Source organism: Dendrobates tinctorius, unplaced genomic scaffold (assembly GCF_039654945.1).
Source record: "Dendrobates tinctorius isolate UK_male_01 unplaced genomic scaffold, ASM3965494v1 ptg000047l, whole genome shotgun sequence".
Lineage (NCBI taxonomy): Eukaryota > Metazoa > Chordata > Amphibia > Anura > Dendrobatidae > Dendrobates > Dendrobates tinctorius.
The window spans coordinates 9,416,756-9,433,955 of record NW_027361715.1 but is presented as its reverse complement, the minus strand read 5'-3'; the positions used below and the strand labels follow the sequence as shown (position 1 = coordinate 9,433,955).

The following is a 17,200-nucleotide window of genomic DNA, read 5'->3' as shown; positions in this document are numbered from 1 at the left end:
CCCCAAAAAGTTGTTTCATATCTCTGGACTGGATTTGGAGAACCAACCTGCGGGCATCTAAAGATCTTATTTTGATTAACTGGCCTGGCCCATCATCACATGTGAATCACACTGCTAATCAAAAGATGAGACCTCGTACGATCAGGTAAGAGGTGCTTCTCCATCTCTCATCTAGTTGCCACAAATGTCAGGTATGGTTGATAGATTGGAACATGTGCTTTGCTTTGCACCGATTCTACTTATATTATCTCTCGGGTGGAATCTTTTACCACACAGTGAAAAATCTTTAGCAACTTCTGGATGAGCAGCTTTCTAGCAGTTTAAGTTTTGCAATTATTTTCCTCTCCTTTTTCCTGGTAACAGAGCTGGCACAGTTTTCATAAACAATTTTAAAACTGTCCTGATTGTGATACTGTGGAATTCTAGGCACACTTGTAGATTAAAAGTGGAGGAGATATTAATTTATGATGGTGTATTAAATGTAGATTTGTACTGCAGCTTTAAAGCCAGTTTCACCATCTTGCATTATAATTTCTACTATGTTCAACTTTTAGAATGAAACTTGAAACTTTGAAACTTGATTTCAATGGTGCAAGAATCCATGGAATCCTATAAAATTGACTTCAGGAAACAAAATTCTTATCTTGTATGTTACACCAAGCAACTATATTCTATGACTTGTGTAAATGTTCCCATGATTTTTAATTCGGGTGGGAAAATCTGATGATGATTTCAAATCAAAATGGCTTTAGAAAACGCCAGCTTATTTTCCTGAATTTTCTTTTCTCTTGTTTTTTCCAAAATTATCTATAATGTTTTATTGAGGAATTTTTTGGCAATTTAAAAACAATTGTTTAGTCCATCAGTTGAGTATGTTCTTGTGGCTTTTTTGTAGGTGACAAAAGGAACTAGAAGTCACTAAGAGACTTTAAAGTGTCTTTCTAAGCTTCTAGTTGACTTGAATTTTATTATGGAAGGTATTCGAAGCAAAAAAATCAAATGGAAATTGACATAGTCACTTTACCGTTTTGGAAACTTTATGCAGTTAAAAGATGCTCAAAACGACTGAAAATACGAAGACTAATTTTATTTTATGTTTACATAGAAATGAATATTTTTCTTCTTTTGAGCTTTTTTGGTGTATTCTTTAGTAAGTTTTCAGAGCCAACTCACACTAAATCTGCCTTTTAAACTGTTGAAAGGCTTGAGCGGTACAAGGTTTCAAGTTAAGATGACTTCACATCAGATTTTTACATTTTAGTGAGGCCTGAAATTTTGAAGGTATCTCAGAAGTTGTGGCTGAGTTGTTAAAGCGATGGACTTGAAATCCATTGGGATTTCCCTGCGCATTCAATCATTGCCAACTATGTCAATTTCCAAGTAGGTTTTTTGATGATTATCTGAGTAGATCAATGCACACCTTCCTTAGTTTACCCCCAAAAAGTTGTTTCATATCTCTGGAGTGGATTTGGAGAACCAACCTGCGGGCATCTAAAGATCTTGTTTTGATTAACTGGCCTGGCCCATCATCACATGTGAATCACACTGCTAATCAAAAGATGAGACCTCATGCGATCAGGTAAGAGGTGCTTCTCCATCTCTCATCTAGTTGCCACAAATGTCAGGCATGGTTGATAGATTGGAACATGTGCTTTGCTTTGCACCGATTCTACTTATATTATCTCTCGGGTGGAATCTTTTACCACACAGTGAAAAATCTTTAGCAACTTCTGGATGAGCAGCTTTCTAGCAGTTTAAGTTTTGCAATTATTTTCCTCTCCTTTTTTCCTGGTAACAGAGCTGGCACAGTTTTCATAAACAATTTTAAAACTGTCCTGATTGTGATACTGTGGAATTCTAGGCACACTTGTAGATTAAAAGTGGAGGAGATATTAATTTATGATGGTGTATTAAATGTAGATTTGTACTGCAGCTTTAAAGCCAGTTTCACCATCATGCATGATTTCCTTAATGTGTTCCCTTCTCCATTTTCACCACAAGAAAATCTAGAGTAGTCAGCTACATGTGTGGTTCCATGGTGTAATGGTTAGCACTCTGGACTCTGAATCCAGCGATCTGAGTTCACATCTCGGTGGAGCCAGTAAGTTTCATCTTTAGCATTATAATTTCTACTATGTTTAACTTTTAGAATGAAACTTGTAAACTTGAAATTTGATTTGAATGGTGCAAGAATCCATGGAATCCTATAAAATTGACTTCAGGAAACAAAATTCTTATCTTGTATGTTACACCAAGCAACTATATACTATGACTTGTGTAAATGTTCCCATGATTTTTAATTCGGGTGGGAAAATCTGATGATGATATCAAATCAAAATGGCTTTAGGAAACGCCAGCTTATTTTCCTGAATTTTCTTTTCTCTTGTTTTTTCCAAAATTATCTATAATGTTTTATTGAGGAATTTTTTGGCAATTTAAAAACAATTGTTTAGTCCATCAGTTGAGTATGTTCTTGTGGCTTTTTTGTAGGTGACAAAAGGAACTAGAAGTCACTAAGAGACTTTAAAGTGTCTTTCTAAGCTTCTAGTTGACTTGAATTTTATTACGGAAGGTATTCGAAGCAAAAAAATCAAATGGAAATTGACATAGTCACTTTACCGTTTTGGAAACTTTATGCAGTTAAAAGATGCTCAAAACGACTGAAAATACGAAGACTAATTTTATTTTATGTTTACATAGAAATGAATATTTTTCTTCTTTTGAGCTTTTTTGGTGTATTCTTTAGTAAGTTTTCAGAGCCAACTCACACTAAATCTGCCTTTTAAACTGTTGAAAGGCTTGAGCGGTACAAGGTTTCAAGTTAAGATGACTTCATATCAGATTTTTAAATTTTAGTGAGGCCTGAAATTTTGAAGGTATCTCAGAAGTTGTGGCTGAGTTGTTAAAGCGATGGACTTGAAATCCATTGGGATCTCCCTGCGCATTCAATCATTGCCAACTATGTCAATTTCCAAGTAGGTTTTTTGATGATTATCTGAGTAGATCAATGCACACCTTCCTTAGTTTATCCCCCAAAAAGTTGTTTCATATCTCTGGACTGGATTTGGAGAACCAACCTGCGGGCATCTAAAGATCTTATTTTGATTAACTGGCCTGGCCCATCATCACATGTGAATCACACTGCTAATCAAAAGATGAGACCTCGTACGATCAGGTAAGAGGTGCTTCTCCATCTCTCATCTAGTTGCCACAAATGTCAGGTATGGTTGATAGATTGGAACATGTGCTTTGCTTTGCACCGATTCTACTTATATTATCTCTCGGGTGGAATCTTTTACCACACAGTGAAAAATCTTTAGCAACTTCTGGATGAGCAGCTTTCTAGCAGTTTAAGTTTTGCAATTATTTTCCTCTCCTTTTTCCTGGTAACAGAGCTGGCACAGTTTTCATAAACAATTTTAAAACTGTCCTGATTGTGATACTGTGGAATTCTAGGCACACTTGTAGATTAAAAGTGGAGGAGATATTAATTTATGATGGTGTATTAAATGTAGATTTGTACTGCAGCTTTAAAGCCAGTTTCACCATCATGCATTATAATTTCTACTATGTTCAACTTTTAGAATGAAACTTGAAACTTTGAAACTTGATTTCAATGGTGCAAGAATCCATGGAATCCTATAAAATTGACTTCAGGAAACAAAATTCTTATCTTGTATGTTACACCAAGCAACTATATTCTATGACTTGTGTAAATGTTCCCATGATTTTTAATTCGGGTGGGAAAATCTGATGATGATTTCAAATCAAAATGGCTTTAGAAAACGCCAGCTTATTTTCTTGAATTTTCTTTTCTCTTGTTTTTTCCAAAATTATCTATAATGTTTAATTGAGGAATTTTTTGGCAATTTAAAAACAATTGTTTAGTCCATCAGTTGAGTATGTTCTTGTGGCTTTTTTGTAGGTGACAAAAGGAACTAGAAGTCACTAAGAGACTTTAAAGTGTCTTTCTAAGCTTCTAGTTGACTTGAATTTTATTATGGAAGGTATTCGAAGCAAAAAAATCAAATGGAAATTGACATAGTCACTTTACCGTTTTGGAAACTTTATGCAGTTAAAAGATGCTCAAAACGACTGAAAATACGAAGACTAATTTTATTTTATGTTTACATAGAAATGAATATTTTTCTTCTTTTGAGCTTTTTTGGTGTATTCTTTAGTAAGTTTTTAGAGCCAACTCACACTAAATCTGCCTTTTAAACTGTTGAAAGGCTTGAGCGGTACAAGGTTTCAAGTTAAGATGACTTCACATCAGATTTTTACATTTTAGTGAGGCCTGAAATTTTGAAGGTATCTCAGAAGTTGTGGCTGAGTTGTTAAAGCGATGGACTTGAAATCCATTGGGATCTCCCTGCGCATTCAATCATTGCCAACTATGTCAATTTCCAAGTAGGTTTTTTGATGATTATCTGAGTAGATCAATGCACACCTTCCTTAGTTTACCCCCAAAAAGTTGTTTCATATCTCTGGAGTGGATTTGGAGAACCAACCTGCGGGCATCTAAAGATCTTGTTTTGATTAACTGGCCTGGCCCATCATCACATGTGAATCACACTGCTAATCAAAAGATGAGACCTCATGCGATCAGGTAAGAGGTGCTTCTCCATCTCTCATCTAGTTGCCACAAATGTCAGGCATGGTTGATAGATTGGAACATGTGCTTTGCTTTGCACCGATTCTACTTATATTATCTCTCGGGTGGAATCTTTTACCACACAGTGAAAAATCTTTAGCAAATTCTGGATGAGCAGCTTTCTAGCAGTTTAAGTTTTGCAATTATTTTCCTCTCCTTTTTCCTGGTAACAGAGCTTGCACAGTTTTCATAAACAATTTTAAAACTGTCCTGATTGTGATACTGTGGAATTCTAGGCACACTTGTAGATTAAAAGTGGAGGAGATATTAATTTATGATGGTGTATTAAATGTAGATTTGTACTGCAGCTTTAAAGCCAGTTTCACCATCATGCATGATTTCCTTAATGTGTTCCCTTCTCCATTTTCACCACAAGAAAATCTAGAGTAGTCAGCTACATGTGTGGTTCCATGGTGTAATGGTTAGCACTCTGGACTCTGAATCCAGCGATCTGAGTTCAAATCTCAGTGGAACCTGTAAGTTTCATCTTTAGCATTATAATTTCTACTATGTTCAACTTTTAGAATGAAACTTGAAACTTTGAAACTTTATTTGAATGGTGCAAGAATCCATGGAATCCTATAAAATTGACTTGAGGAAACAAAATTCTTATCTTGTATGTTACACCAAGCAACTATATTCTATGACTTGTGTAAATGTTCCCATGATTTTTAATTCGGGTGGGAAAATCTGATGATGATTTCAAATCAAAATGGCTTTAGAAAACGCCAGCTTATTTTCCTGAATTTTCTTTTCTCTTGTTTTTTCCAAAATTATCTATAATGTTTTATTGAGGAATTTTTTGGCAATTTAAAAACAATTGTTTAGTCCATCAGTTGAGTATGTTCTTGTGGCTTTTTTGTAGGTGACAAAAGGAACTAGAAGTCACTAAGAGACTTTAAAGTGTCTTTCTAAGCTTCTAGTTGACTTGAATTTTATTACGGAAGGTATTCGAAGCAAAAAAATCAAATGGAAATTGACATAGTCACTTTACCGTTTTGGAAACTTTATGCAGTTAAAAGATGCTCAAAACGACTGAAAATACGAAAACTAATTTTATTTTATGTTTACATAGAAATGAATATTTTTCTTCTTTTGAGCTTTTTTGGTGTATTCTTTAGTAAGTTTTCAGAGCCGACTCACACTAAATCTGCCTTTTAAACTGTTGAAAGGCTTGAGCGGTACAAGGTTTCAAGTTAAGATGACTTCACATCAGATTTTTAAATTTTAGTGAGGCCTGAAATTTTGAAGGTATCTCAGAAGTTGTGGCTGAGTTGTTAAAGCGATGGACTTGAAATCCATTGGGATCTCCCTGCGCATTCAATCATTGCCAACTATGTCAATTTCCAAGTAGGTTTTTTGATGATTATCTGAGTAGATCAATGCACACCTTCCTTAGTTTATCCCCCAAAAAGTTGTTTCATATCTCTGGACTGGATTTGGAGAACCAACCTGCGGACATCTAAAGATCTTATTTTGATTAACTGGCCTGGCCCATCATCACATGTGAATCACACTGCTAATCAAAAGATGCGACCTCGTGCGATCAGGTAAGAGGTGCTTCTCCATCTCTCATCTAGTTGCCACAAATGTCAGGTATAGTTGATAGATTGGAACATGTGCTTTGCTTTGCACCGATTCTACTTATATTATCTCTCGGGTGGAATCTTTTACCACACAGTGAAAAATCTTTAGCAACTTCTGGATGAGCAGCTTTCTAGCAGTTTAAGTTTTGCAATTATTTTCCTCTCCTTTTTTCCTGGTAACAGAGCTGGCACAGTTTTCATAAACAATTTTAAAACTGTCCTGATTGTGATACTGTGGAATTCTAGGCACACTTGTAGATTAAAAGTGGAGGAGATATTAATTTATGATGGTGTATTAAATGTAGATTTGTACTGCAGCTTTAAAGCCAGTTTAAAGCCAGTAGATCAATGCACACATTCCTTAGTTTATCCCCCAAAAAGTTGTTTCATATCTCTGGACTGGATTTGGAGAACCAACCTGCGGACATCTAAAGATCTTATTTTGATTAACTGGCCTGGCCCATCATCACATGTGAATCACACTGCTAATCAAAAGATGCGACCTCGTGCGATCAGTCCAGAGATATGAAACAACTTTTTGGGGGATAAACTAAGGAAGGTGTGCATTGATCTACTCAGATAATCATCAAAAAACCTACTTGGAAATTGACATAGTTGGCAATGATTGAATGCGCAGGGAGATCCCAATGGATTTCAAGTCCATCGCTTTAACAACTCAGCCACAACTTCTGAGATACCTTCAAAATTTCAGGCCTCACTAAAATTTAAAAATCTGATGTGAAGTCATCTTAACTTGAAACCTTGTACCGCTCAAGCCTTTCAACAGTTTAAAAGGCAGATTTAGTGTGAGTTGGCTCTGAAAACTTACTAAAGAATACACCAAAAAAGCTCAAAAGAAGAAAAATATTCATTTCTATGTAAACATAAAATAAAATTAGTCTTCGTATTTTCAGTCGTTTTGAGCATCTTTTAACTGCATAAAGTTTCCAAAACGGTAAAGTGACTATGTCAATTTCCATTTGATTTTTTTGCTTCGAATACCTTCCGTAATAAAATTCAAGTCAACTAGAAGCTTAGAAAGACACTTTAAAGTCTCTTAGTGACTTCTAGTTCCTTTTGTCACCTACAAAAAAGCCACAAGAACATACTCAACTGATGGACTAAACAATTTGTGGCTGAGTTGTTAAAGCGATGGACTTGAAATCCATTGGGATCTCCCTGCGCATTCAATCATTGCCAACTATGTCAATTTCCAAGTAGGTTTTTTGATGATTATCTGAGTAGATCAATGCACACCTTCCTTAGTTTACCCCCAAAAAGTTGTTTCATATCTCTGGACTGGATTTGGAGAACCAACCTGCGGGCATCTAAAGATCTTGTTTTGATTAACTGGCCTGGCCCATCATCACATGTGAATCACACTGCTAATCAAAAGATGAGACCTCATGCGATCAGGTAAGAGGTGCTTCTCCATCTCTCATCTAGTTGCCACAAATGTCAGGCATGGTTGATAGATTGGAACATGTGCTTTTCTTTGCACCGATTCTACTTATATTATCTCTCGGGTGGAATCTTTTACCACACAGTGAAAAATCTTTAGCAACTTCTGGATGAGCAGCTTTCTAGCAGTTTAAGTTTTGCAATTATTTTCCTCTCCTTTTTCCTGGTAACAGAGCTGGCACAGTTTTCATAAACAATTTTAAAACTGTCCTGATTGTGATACTGTGGAATTCTAGGCACACTTGTAGATTAAAAGTGGAGGAGATATTAATTTATGATGGTGTATTAAATGTAGATTTGTACTGCAGCTTTAAAGCCAGTTTCACCATCATGCATGATTTCCTTAATGTGTTCCCTTCTCCATTTTCACCACAAGAAAATCTAGAGTAGTCAGCTACATGTGTGGTTCCATGGTATAATGGTTAGCACTCTGGACTCTGAATCCAGCGATCTGAGTTCAAATCTCAGTGGAACCTGTAAGTTTCATCTTTAGCATTATAATTTCTACTATGTTTAACTTTTAGAATGAAACTTGAAACTTTGAAACTTGATTTGAATGGTGCAAGAATCCATGGAATCCTATAAAATTGACTTCAGGAAACAAAATTCTTATCTTGTATGTTACACCAAGCAACTATATTCTATGACTTGTGTAAATGTTCCCATGATTTTTAATTCGGGTGGGAAAATCTGATGATGATTTCAAATCAAAATGGCTTTAGGAAACGCCAGCTTATTTTCCTGAATTTTCTTTTCTCTTGTTTTTTCCAAAATTATCTATAATGTTTTATTGAGGAATTTTTTGGCAATTTAAAAACAATTGTTTAGTCCATCAGTTGAGTATGTTCTTGTGGCTTATTTGTAGGTGACAAAAGGAACTAGAAGTCACTAAGAGACTTTAAAGTGTCTTTCTAAGCTTCTAGTTAACTTGAATTTTATTACGGAAGGTATTCGAAGCAAAAAAATCAAATGGAAATTGACATAGTCACTTTACCGTTTTGGAAACTTTATGCAGTTAAAAGATGCTCAAAACGACTGAAAATACGAAAACCAATTTTATTTTATGTTTACATAGAAATGAATATTTTTCTTCTTTTGAGCTTTTTTGGTGTATTCTTTAGTAAGTTTTCAGAGCCAACTCACACTAAATCTGCCTTTTAAACTGTTGAAAGGCTTGAGCGGTACAAGGTTTCAAGTTAAGATGACTTCACATCAGATTTTTAAATTTTAGTGAGGCCTGAAATTTTGAAGGTATCTCAGAAGTTGTGGCTGAGTTGTTAAAGCGATGGACTTGAAATCCATTGGGATCTCCCTGCGCATTCAATCATTGCCAACTATGTCAATTTCCAAGTAGGTTTTTTGATGATTATCTGAGTAGATCAATGCACACCTTCCTTAGTTTATCCCCCAAAAAGTTGTTTCATATCTCTGGACTGGATTTGGAGAACCAACCTGCGGACATCTAAAGATCTTATTTTGATTAACTGGCCTGGCCCATCATCACATGTGAATCACACTGCTAATCAAAAGATGCGACCTCGTGCGATCAGGTAAGAGGTGCTTCTCCATTTCTCATCTAGTTGCCACAAATGTCAGGTATAGTTGATAGATTGGAACATGTGCTTTGCTTTGCACCGATTCTACTTATATTATCTCTCGGGTGGAATCTTTTACCACACAGTGAAATATATTTAGCAACTTCTGGATGAGCAGCTTTCTAGCAGTTTAAGTTTTGCAATTATTTTCCTCTCCTTTTTTCCTGGTAACAGAGCTGGCACAGTTTTCATAAACAATTTTAAAACTGTCCTGATTGTGATACTGTGGAATTCTAGGCACACTTGTAGATTAAAAGTGGAGGAGATATTAATTTATGATGGTGTATTAAATGTAGATTTGTACTGCAGCTTTAAAGCCAGTTTCACCATCATGCATGATTTCCTTAATGTGTTCCCTTCTCCATTTTCACCACAAGAAAATCTAGAGTAGTAAGCTACATGTGTGGTTCCATGGTGTAATGGTTAGCACGCTGAATCCAGCGATCTGAGTTCAAATCTCAGTGGAACCTGTAAGTTTCATCTTTAGCATTATAATTTCTACTATGTTCAACTTTTAGAATAAAACTTGAAACTTGATTTGAATGGTGCAAGAATCCATGGAATCCTATAAAATTGACTTCAGGAAACAAAATTCTTATCTTGTATGTTACACCAAGCAACTATATTCTATGACTTGTGTAAATGTTCCCATGATTTTTAATTCGGGTGGGAAAATCTGATGATGATTTCAAATCAAAATGGCTTTAGGAAACGCCAGCTTATTTTCCTGTATTTTCTTTTCTCTTGTTTTTTCCAAAATTATCTATAATGTTTTATTGAGGAATTTTTTGGTAATTTAAAAACAATTGTTTAGTCCATCAGTTGAGCATGTTCTTGTGGCTTTTTTGTAGGTGACAAAAGGAACTAGAAGTCACTAAGAGACTTTAAAGTGTCTTTCTAAGCTTCTAGTTGACTTGAATTTTATTACGGAAGGTATTCGAAGCAAAAAAATCAAATGGAAATTGACATAGTCACTTTACCGTTTTGGAAACTTTATGCAGTTAAAAGATGCTCAAAACGACTGAAAATACAAAGACTAATTTTATTTTATGTTTACATAGAAATGAATATTTTTCTTCTTTTGAGCTTTTTTGGTGTATTCTTTAGTAAGTTTTCAGAGCAAACTCACACTAAATCTGCCTTTTAAACTGTTGAAAGGCTTGAGCGGTACAAGGTTTCAAGTTAAGATGACTTCACATCAGATTTTTAAATTTTAGTGAGGCCTGAAATTTTGAAGGTATCTCAGAAGTTGTGGCTGAGTTGTTAAAGCGATGGACTTGAAATCCATTGGGATCTCCCTGCGCATTCAATCATTGCCAACTATGTCAATTTCCAAGTAGGTTTTTTGATGATTATCTGAGTAGATCAATGCACACCTTCCTTAGTTTATCCCCCAAAAAGTTGTTTCATATCTCTGGACTGGATTTGGAGAACCAACCTGCGGACATCTAAAGATCTTATTTTGATTAACTGGCCTGGCCCATCATCACATGTGAATCACACTGCTAATCAAAAGATGAGACCTCGTACGATCAGGTAAGAGGTGCTTCTCCATCTCTCATCTAGTTGCCACAAATGTCAGGTATGGTTGATAGATTGGAACATGTGCTTTGCTTTGCACCGATTCTACTTATATTATCTCTGGGGTGGAATCTTTTACCACACAGTGAAAAATCTTTAGCAACTTCTGGATGAGCAGCTTTCTAGCAGTTTAAGTTTTGCAATTATTTTCCTCTCCTTTTTCCTGGTAACAGAGCTGGCACAGTTTTCATAAACAATTTTAAAACTGTCCTGATTGTGATACTGTGGAAATCTAGGCACACTTGTAGATTAAAAGTGGAGGAGATATTAATTTATGATGGTGTATTAAATGTAGATTTGTACTGCAGCATTAAAGCCAGTTTCACCATCATGCATGATTTCCTTAATGTGTTCCCTTCTCCATTTTCACCACAAGAAAATCTAGAGTAGTAAGCTACATGTGTGGTTCCATGGTGTAATGGTTAGCACTCTGGACTCTGAATCCAGCGATCTCAGTGGAACCTGTAAGTTTCATCTTTAGCATTATAATTTCTACTATGTTCAACTTTTAGAATGAAACTTTGAAACTTGATTTGAATGGTGCAAGAATCCATGGAATCCTATAAAATTGACTTCAGGAAACAAAATTCTTATCTTGTATGTTACACCAAGCAACTATATTCTATGACTTGTGTAAATGTTCCCATGATTTTTAATTCGGGTGGGAAAATCTGATGATGATTTCAAATCAAAATGGCTTTAGAAAACGTCAGCTTATTTTCCTGAATTTTCTTTTCTCTTGTTTTTTCCAAAATTATCTATAATGTTTTATTGAGGAATTTTTTGGCAATTTAAAAACAATTGTTTAGTCCATCAGTTGAGTATGTTCTTGTGGCTTATTTGTAGGTGACAAAAGGAACTAGAAGTCACTAAGAGACTTTAAAGTGTCTTTCTAAGCTTCTAGTTGACTTGAATTTTATTACGGAAGGTATTCGAAGCAAAAAAATCAAATGGAAATTGACATAGTCACTTTACCGTTTTGGAAACTTTATGCAGTTAAAAGATGCTCAAAACGACTGAAAATACGAAGACTAATTTTATTTTATGTTTACATAGAAATGAATATTTTTCTTCTTTTGAGCTTTTTTGGTGTATTCTTTAGTAAGTTTTCAGAGCCAACTCGCACCAAATCTGCCTTTTAAACTGTTGAAAGGCTTGAGCGGTACAAGGTTTCAAGTTAAGATGACTTCACATCAGATTTTTAAATTTTAGTGAGGCCTGAAATTTTGAAGGTATCTCAGAAGTTGTGGCTGAGTTGTTAAAGCGATGGACTTGAAATCCATTGGGATCTCCCTGCGCATTCAATCATTGCCAACTATGTCAATTTCCAAGTAGGTTTTTTGATGATTATCTGAGTAGATCAATGCACACCTTCCTTAGTTTATCCCCCAAAAAGTTGTTTCATATCTCTGGACTGGATTTGGAGAACCAACCTGCGGACATCTAAAGATCTTATTTTGATTAACTGGCCTGGCCCATCATCACATGTGAATCACACTGCTAATCAAAAGATGAGACCTCGTACGATCAGGTAAGAGGTGCTTCTCCATCTCTCATCTTGTTGCCACAAATGTCAGGTATGGTTGATAGATTGGAACATGTGCTTTGCTTTGCACCGATTCTACTTATATTATCTCTGGGGTGGAATCTTTTACCACACAGTGAAAAATCTTTAGCAACTTCTGGATGAGCAGCTTTCTAGCAGTTTAAGTTTTGCAATTATTTTCCTCTCCTTTTTCCTGGTAACAGAGCTGGCACAGTTTTCATAAACAATTTTAAAACTGTCCTGATTGTGATACTGTGGAATTCTAGGCACACTTGTAGATTAAAAGTGGAGGAGATATTAATTTATGATGGTGTATTAAATGTAGATTTGTACTGCAGCATTAAAGCCAGTTTCACCATCATGCATGATTTCCTTAATGTGTTCCCTTCTCCATTTTCACCACAAGAAAATCTAGAGTAGTAAGCTACATGTGTGGTTCCATGGTGTAATGGTTAGCACTCTGGACTCTGAATCCAGCGATCTCAGTGGAACCTGTAAGTTTCATCTTTAGCATTATAATTTCTACTATGTTCAACTTTTAGAATGAAACTTGAAACTTTGAAACTTGATTTGAATGGTGCAAGAATCCATGGAATCCTATAAAATTGACTTCAGGAAACAAAATTCTTATCTTGTATGTTACACCAAGCAACTATATTCTATGACTTGTGTAAATGTTCCCATGATTTTTAATTTGGGTGGGAAAATCTGATGATGATTTCAAATCAAAATGGCTTTAGAAAACGTCAGCTTATTTTCCTGAATTTTCTTTTCTCTTGTTTTTTCCAAAATTATCTATAATGTTTTATTGAGGAATTTTTTGGCAATTTAAAAACAATTGTTTAGTCCATCAGTTGAGTATGTTCTTGTGGCTTATTTGTAGGTGACAAAAGGAACTAGAAGTCACTAAGAGACTTTAAAGTGTCTTTCTAAGCTTCTAGTTGACTTGAATTTTATTACGGAAGGTATTCGAAGCAAAAAAATCAAATGGAAATTGACATAGTCACTTTACCGTTTTGGAAACTTTATGCAGTTAAAAGATGCTCAAAACGACTGAAAATACGAAGACTAATTTTATTTTATGTTTACATAGAAATGAATATTTTTCTTCTTTTGAGCTTTTTTGGTGTATTCTTTAGTAAGTTTTCAGAGCCAACTCACACTAAATCTGCCTTTTAAACTGTTGAAAGGCTTGAGCGGTACAAGGTTTCAAGTTAAGATGACTTCACATCAGATTTTTAAATTTTAGTGAGGCCTGAAATTTTGAAGGTATCTCAGAAGTTGTGGCTGAGTTGTTAAAGCGATGGACTTGAAATCCATTGGGATCTCCCTGCGCATTCAATCATTGCCAACTATGTCAATTTCCAAGTAGGTTTTTTGATGATTATCTGAGTAGATCAATGCACACCTTCCTTAGTTTATCCCCCAAAAAGTTGTTTCATATCTCTGGACTGGATTTGGAGAACCAACCTGCGGACATATAAAGATCTTATTTTGATTAACTGGCCTGGCCCATCATCACATGTGAATCACACTGCTAATCAAAAGATGAGACCTCGTACGATCAGGTAAGAGGTGCTTCTCCATCTCTCATCTAGTTGCCACAAATGTCAGGTATGGTTGATAGATTGGAACATGTGCTTTGCTTTGCACCGATTCTACTTATATTATCTCTGGGGTGGAATCTTTTACCACACAGTGAAAAATCTTTAGCAACTTCTGGATGAGCAGCTTTCTAGCAGTTTAAGTTTTGCAATTATTTTCCTCTCCTTTTTCCTGGTAACAGAGCTGGCACAGTTTTCATAAACAATTTTAAAACTGTCCTGATTGTGATACTGTGGAATTCTAGGCACAATTGTAGATTAAAAGTGGAGGAGATATTAATTTATGATGGTGTATTAAATGTAGATTTGTACTGCAGCTTTAAAGCCAGTTTCACCATCATGCATGATTTCCTTAATGTGTTCCCTTCTCCATTTTCACCACAAGAAAATCTGGAGTAGTCAGCTACATGTTAGCACTCTGGACTCTGAATCCAGCGATCTGAGTTCAAATCTCAGTGGAACCTGTAAGTTTCATCTTTAGCATTATAATTTCTACTATGTTCAACTTTTAGAATGAAACTTGAAACTTTGAAACTTGATTTGAATGGTGCAAGAATCCATGGAATCCTATAAAATTGACTTTAGGAAACAAAATTCTTATCTTGTATGTTACACCAAGCAACTATATTCTATGACTTGTGTAAATGTTCCCATGATTTTTAATTCGGGTGGGAAAATCTGATGATGATTTCAAATCAAAATGGCTTTAGAAAACGTCAGCTTATTTTCCTGAATTTTCTTTTCTCTTGTTTTTTCCAAAATTATCTATAATGTTTTATTGAGGAATTTTTTGGCAATTTAAAAACAATTGTTTAGTCCATCAGTTGAGTATGTTCTTGTGGCTTATTTGTAGGTGACAAAAGGAACTAGAAGTCACTAAGAGACTTTAAAGTGTCTTTCTAAGCTTCTAGTTGACTTGAATTTTATTACGGAAGGTATTCGAAGCAAAAAAATCAAATGGAAATTGACATAGTCACTTTACCGTTTTGGAAACTTTATGCAGTTAAAAGATGCTCAAAACGACTGAAAATACGAAGACTAATTTTATTTTATGTTTACATAGAAATGAATATTTTTCTTCTTTTGAGCTTTTTTGGTGTATTCTTTAGTAAGTTTTCAGAGCCAACTCACACTAAATCTGCCTTTTAAACTGTTGAAAGGCTTGAGCGGTACAAGGTTTCAAGTTAAGATGACTTCACATCAGATTTTTAAATTTTAGTGAGGCCTGAAATTTTGAAGGTATCTCAGAAGTTGTGGCTGAGTTGTTAAAGCAATGGACTTGAAATCCATTGGGATCTCCCTGCGCATTCAATCATTGCCAACTATGTCAATTTCCAAGTAGGTTTTTTGATGATTATCTGAGTAGATCAATGCACACCTTCCTTAGTTTATCCACCAAAAAGTTGTTTCATATCTCTGGACTGGATTTGGAGAACCAACCTGCGGGCATCTAAAGATCTTATTTTGATTAACTGGCCTGGCCCATCATCACATGTGAATCACACTGCTAATCAAAAGATGAGACCTCGTACGATCAGGTAAGAGGTGCTTCTCCATCTCTCATCTAGTTGCCACAAATGTCAGGTATGGTTGATAGATTGGAACATGTGCTTTGCTTTGCACCGATTCTACTTATATTATCTCTCGGGTGGAATCTTTTACCACACAGTGAAAAATCTTTAGCAACTTCTGGATGAGCAGCTTTCTAGCAGTTTAAGTTTTGCAATTATTTTCCTCTCCTTTTTCCTGGTAACAGAGCTGGCACAGTTTTCATAAACAATTTTAAAACTGTCCTGATTGTGATACTGTGGAATTCTAGGCACAATTGTAGATTAAAAGTGGAGGAGATATTAATTTATGATGGTGTATTAAATGTAGATTTGTACTGCAGCTTTAAAGCCAGTTTCACCATCATGCATGATTTCCTTAATGTGTTCCCTTCTCCATTTTCACCACAAGAAAATCTAGAGTAGTCAGCTACATGTTAGCACTCTGGACTCTGAATCAAGCGATCTGAGTTCAAATCTCAGTGGAACCTGTAAGTTTCATCTTTAGCATTATAATTTCTACTATGTTCAACTTTTAGAATGAAACTTGAAAACTTGAAACTTGATTTGAATGGTGCAAGAATCCATGGAATCCTATAAAATTGACTTCAGGAAACAAAATTCTTATCTTGTATGTTACACCAAGCAACTATATTCTATGACTTGTGTAAATGTTCCCATGATTTTTAATTCGGGTGGGAAAATCTGATGATGATTTCAAATCAAAATGGCTTTAGGAAACGCCAGCTTATTTTCCTGAATTTTCTTTTCTCTTGTTTTTTCCAAAATTATCTATAATGTTTTATTGAGGAATTTTTTGGCAATTTAAAAACAATTGTTTAGTCCATCATTTGAGTATGTTCTTGTGGCTTTTTTGTAGGTGACAAAAGGAACTAGAAGTCACTAAGAGACTTTAAAGTGTCTTTCTAAGCTCTAGTTGACTTGAATTTTATTACGGAAGGTATTCGAAGCAAAAAAATCAAATGGAAATTGACATAGTCACTTTACCGTTTTGGAAATTTTATGCAGTTAAAAGATGCTCAAAACGACTGAAAATGAGAAGACTAATTTTATTTTATGTTTACATAGAAATGAATATTTTTCTTCTTTTGAGCTTTTTTGGTGTATTCTTTAGTAAGTTTTCAGAGCCAACTCACACTAAATCTGCCTTTTAAACTGTTGAAAGGCTTGAGCGGTACAAGGTTTCAAGTTAAGATGACTTCACATCAGATTTTTAAATTTTAGTGAGGCCTGAAATTTTGAAGGTATCTCAGAAGTTGTGGCTGAGTTGTTAAAGAGATGGACTTGAAATCCATTGGGATCTCCCTGCGCATTCAATCATTGCCAACTATGTCAATTTCCAAGTAGGTTTTTTGATGATTATCTGAGTAGATCAATGCACACCTTCCATAGTTTATCCCCCAAAAAGTTGTTTCATATCTCTGGACTGGATTTGGAGAACCAACCTGCGGGCATCTAAAGATCTTATTTTGATTAACTGGCCTGGCCCATCATCACATGTGAATCACACTGCTAATCAAAAGATGCGACCTCGTGCGATCAGGTAAGAGGTGCTTCTCCATCTCTCATCTAGTTGCCACAAATGTCAGGTGTGGTTGATAGATT

At 35.3% G+C, this 17,200-nt stretch overlaps 3 non-coding genes across 3 annotated transcripts; all 3 read left to right on the top strand.

Annotated features, from left to right (window-relative positions):
* Window positions 1–2,029: 2,029 nt before the first annotated feature.
* Window positions 2,030–2,101, top strand: TRNAQ-CUG (transfer RNA glutamine (anticodon CUG)). The gene has a single exon. It is a non-coding gene; the product is annotated as a tRNA-Gln (tRNA).
* Window positions 2,102–5,058: 2,957 nt separating this feature from the next.
* TRNAQ-CUG (transfer RNA glutamine (anticodon CUG)) lies at window positions 5,059–5,130 on the top strand. Its single transcript has one exon. It is a non-coding gene; the product is annotated as a tRNA-Gln (tRNA).
* Window positions 5,131–8,105: 2,975 nt separating this feature from the next.
* On the top strand, window positions 8,106–8,177 carry TRNAQ-CUG (transfer RNA glutamine (anticodon CUG)). Its single transcript has one exon. It is a non-coding gene; the product is annotated as a tRNA-Gln (tRNA).
* Window positions 8,178–17,200: the final 9,023 nt, after the last annotated feature.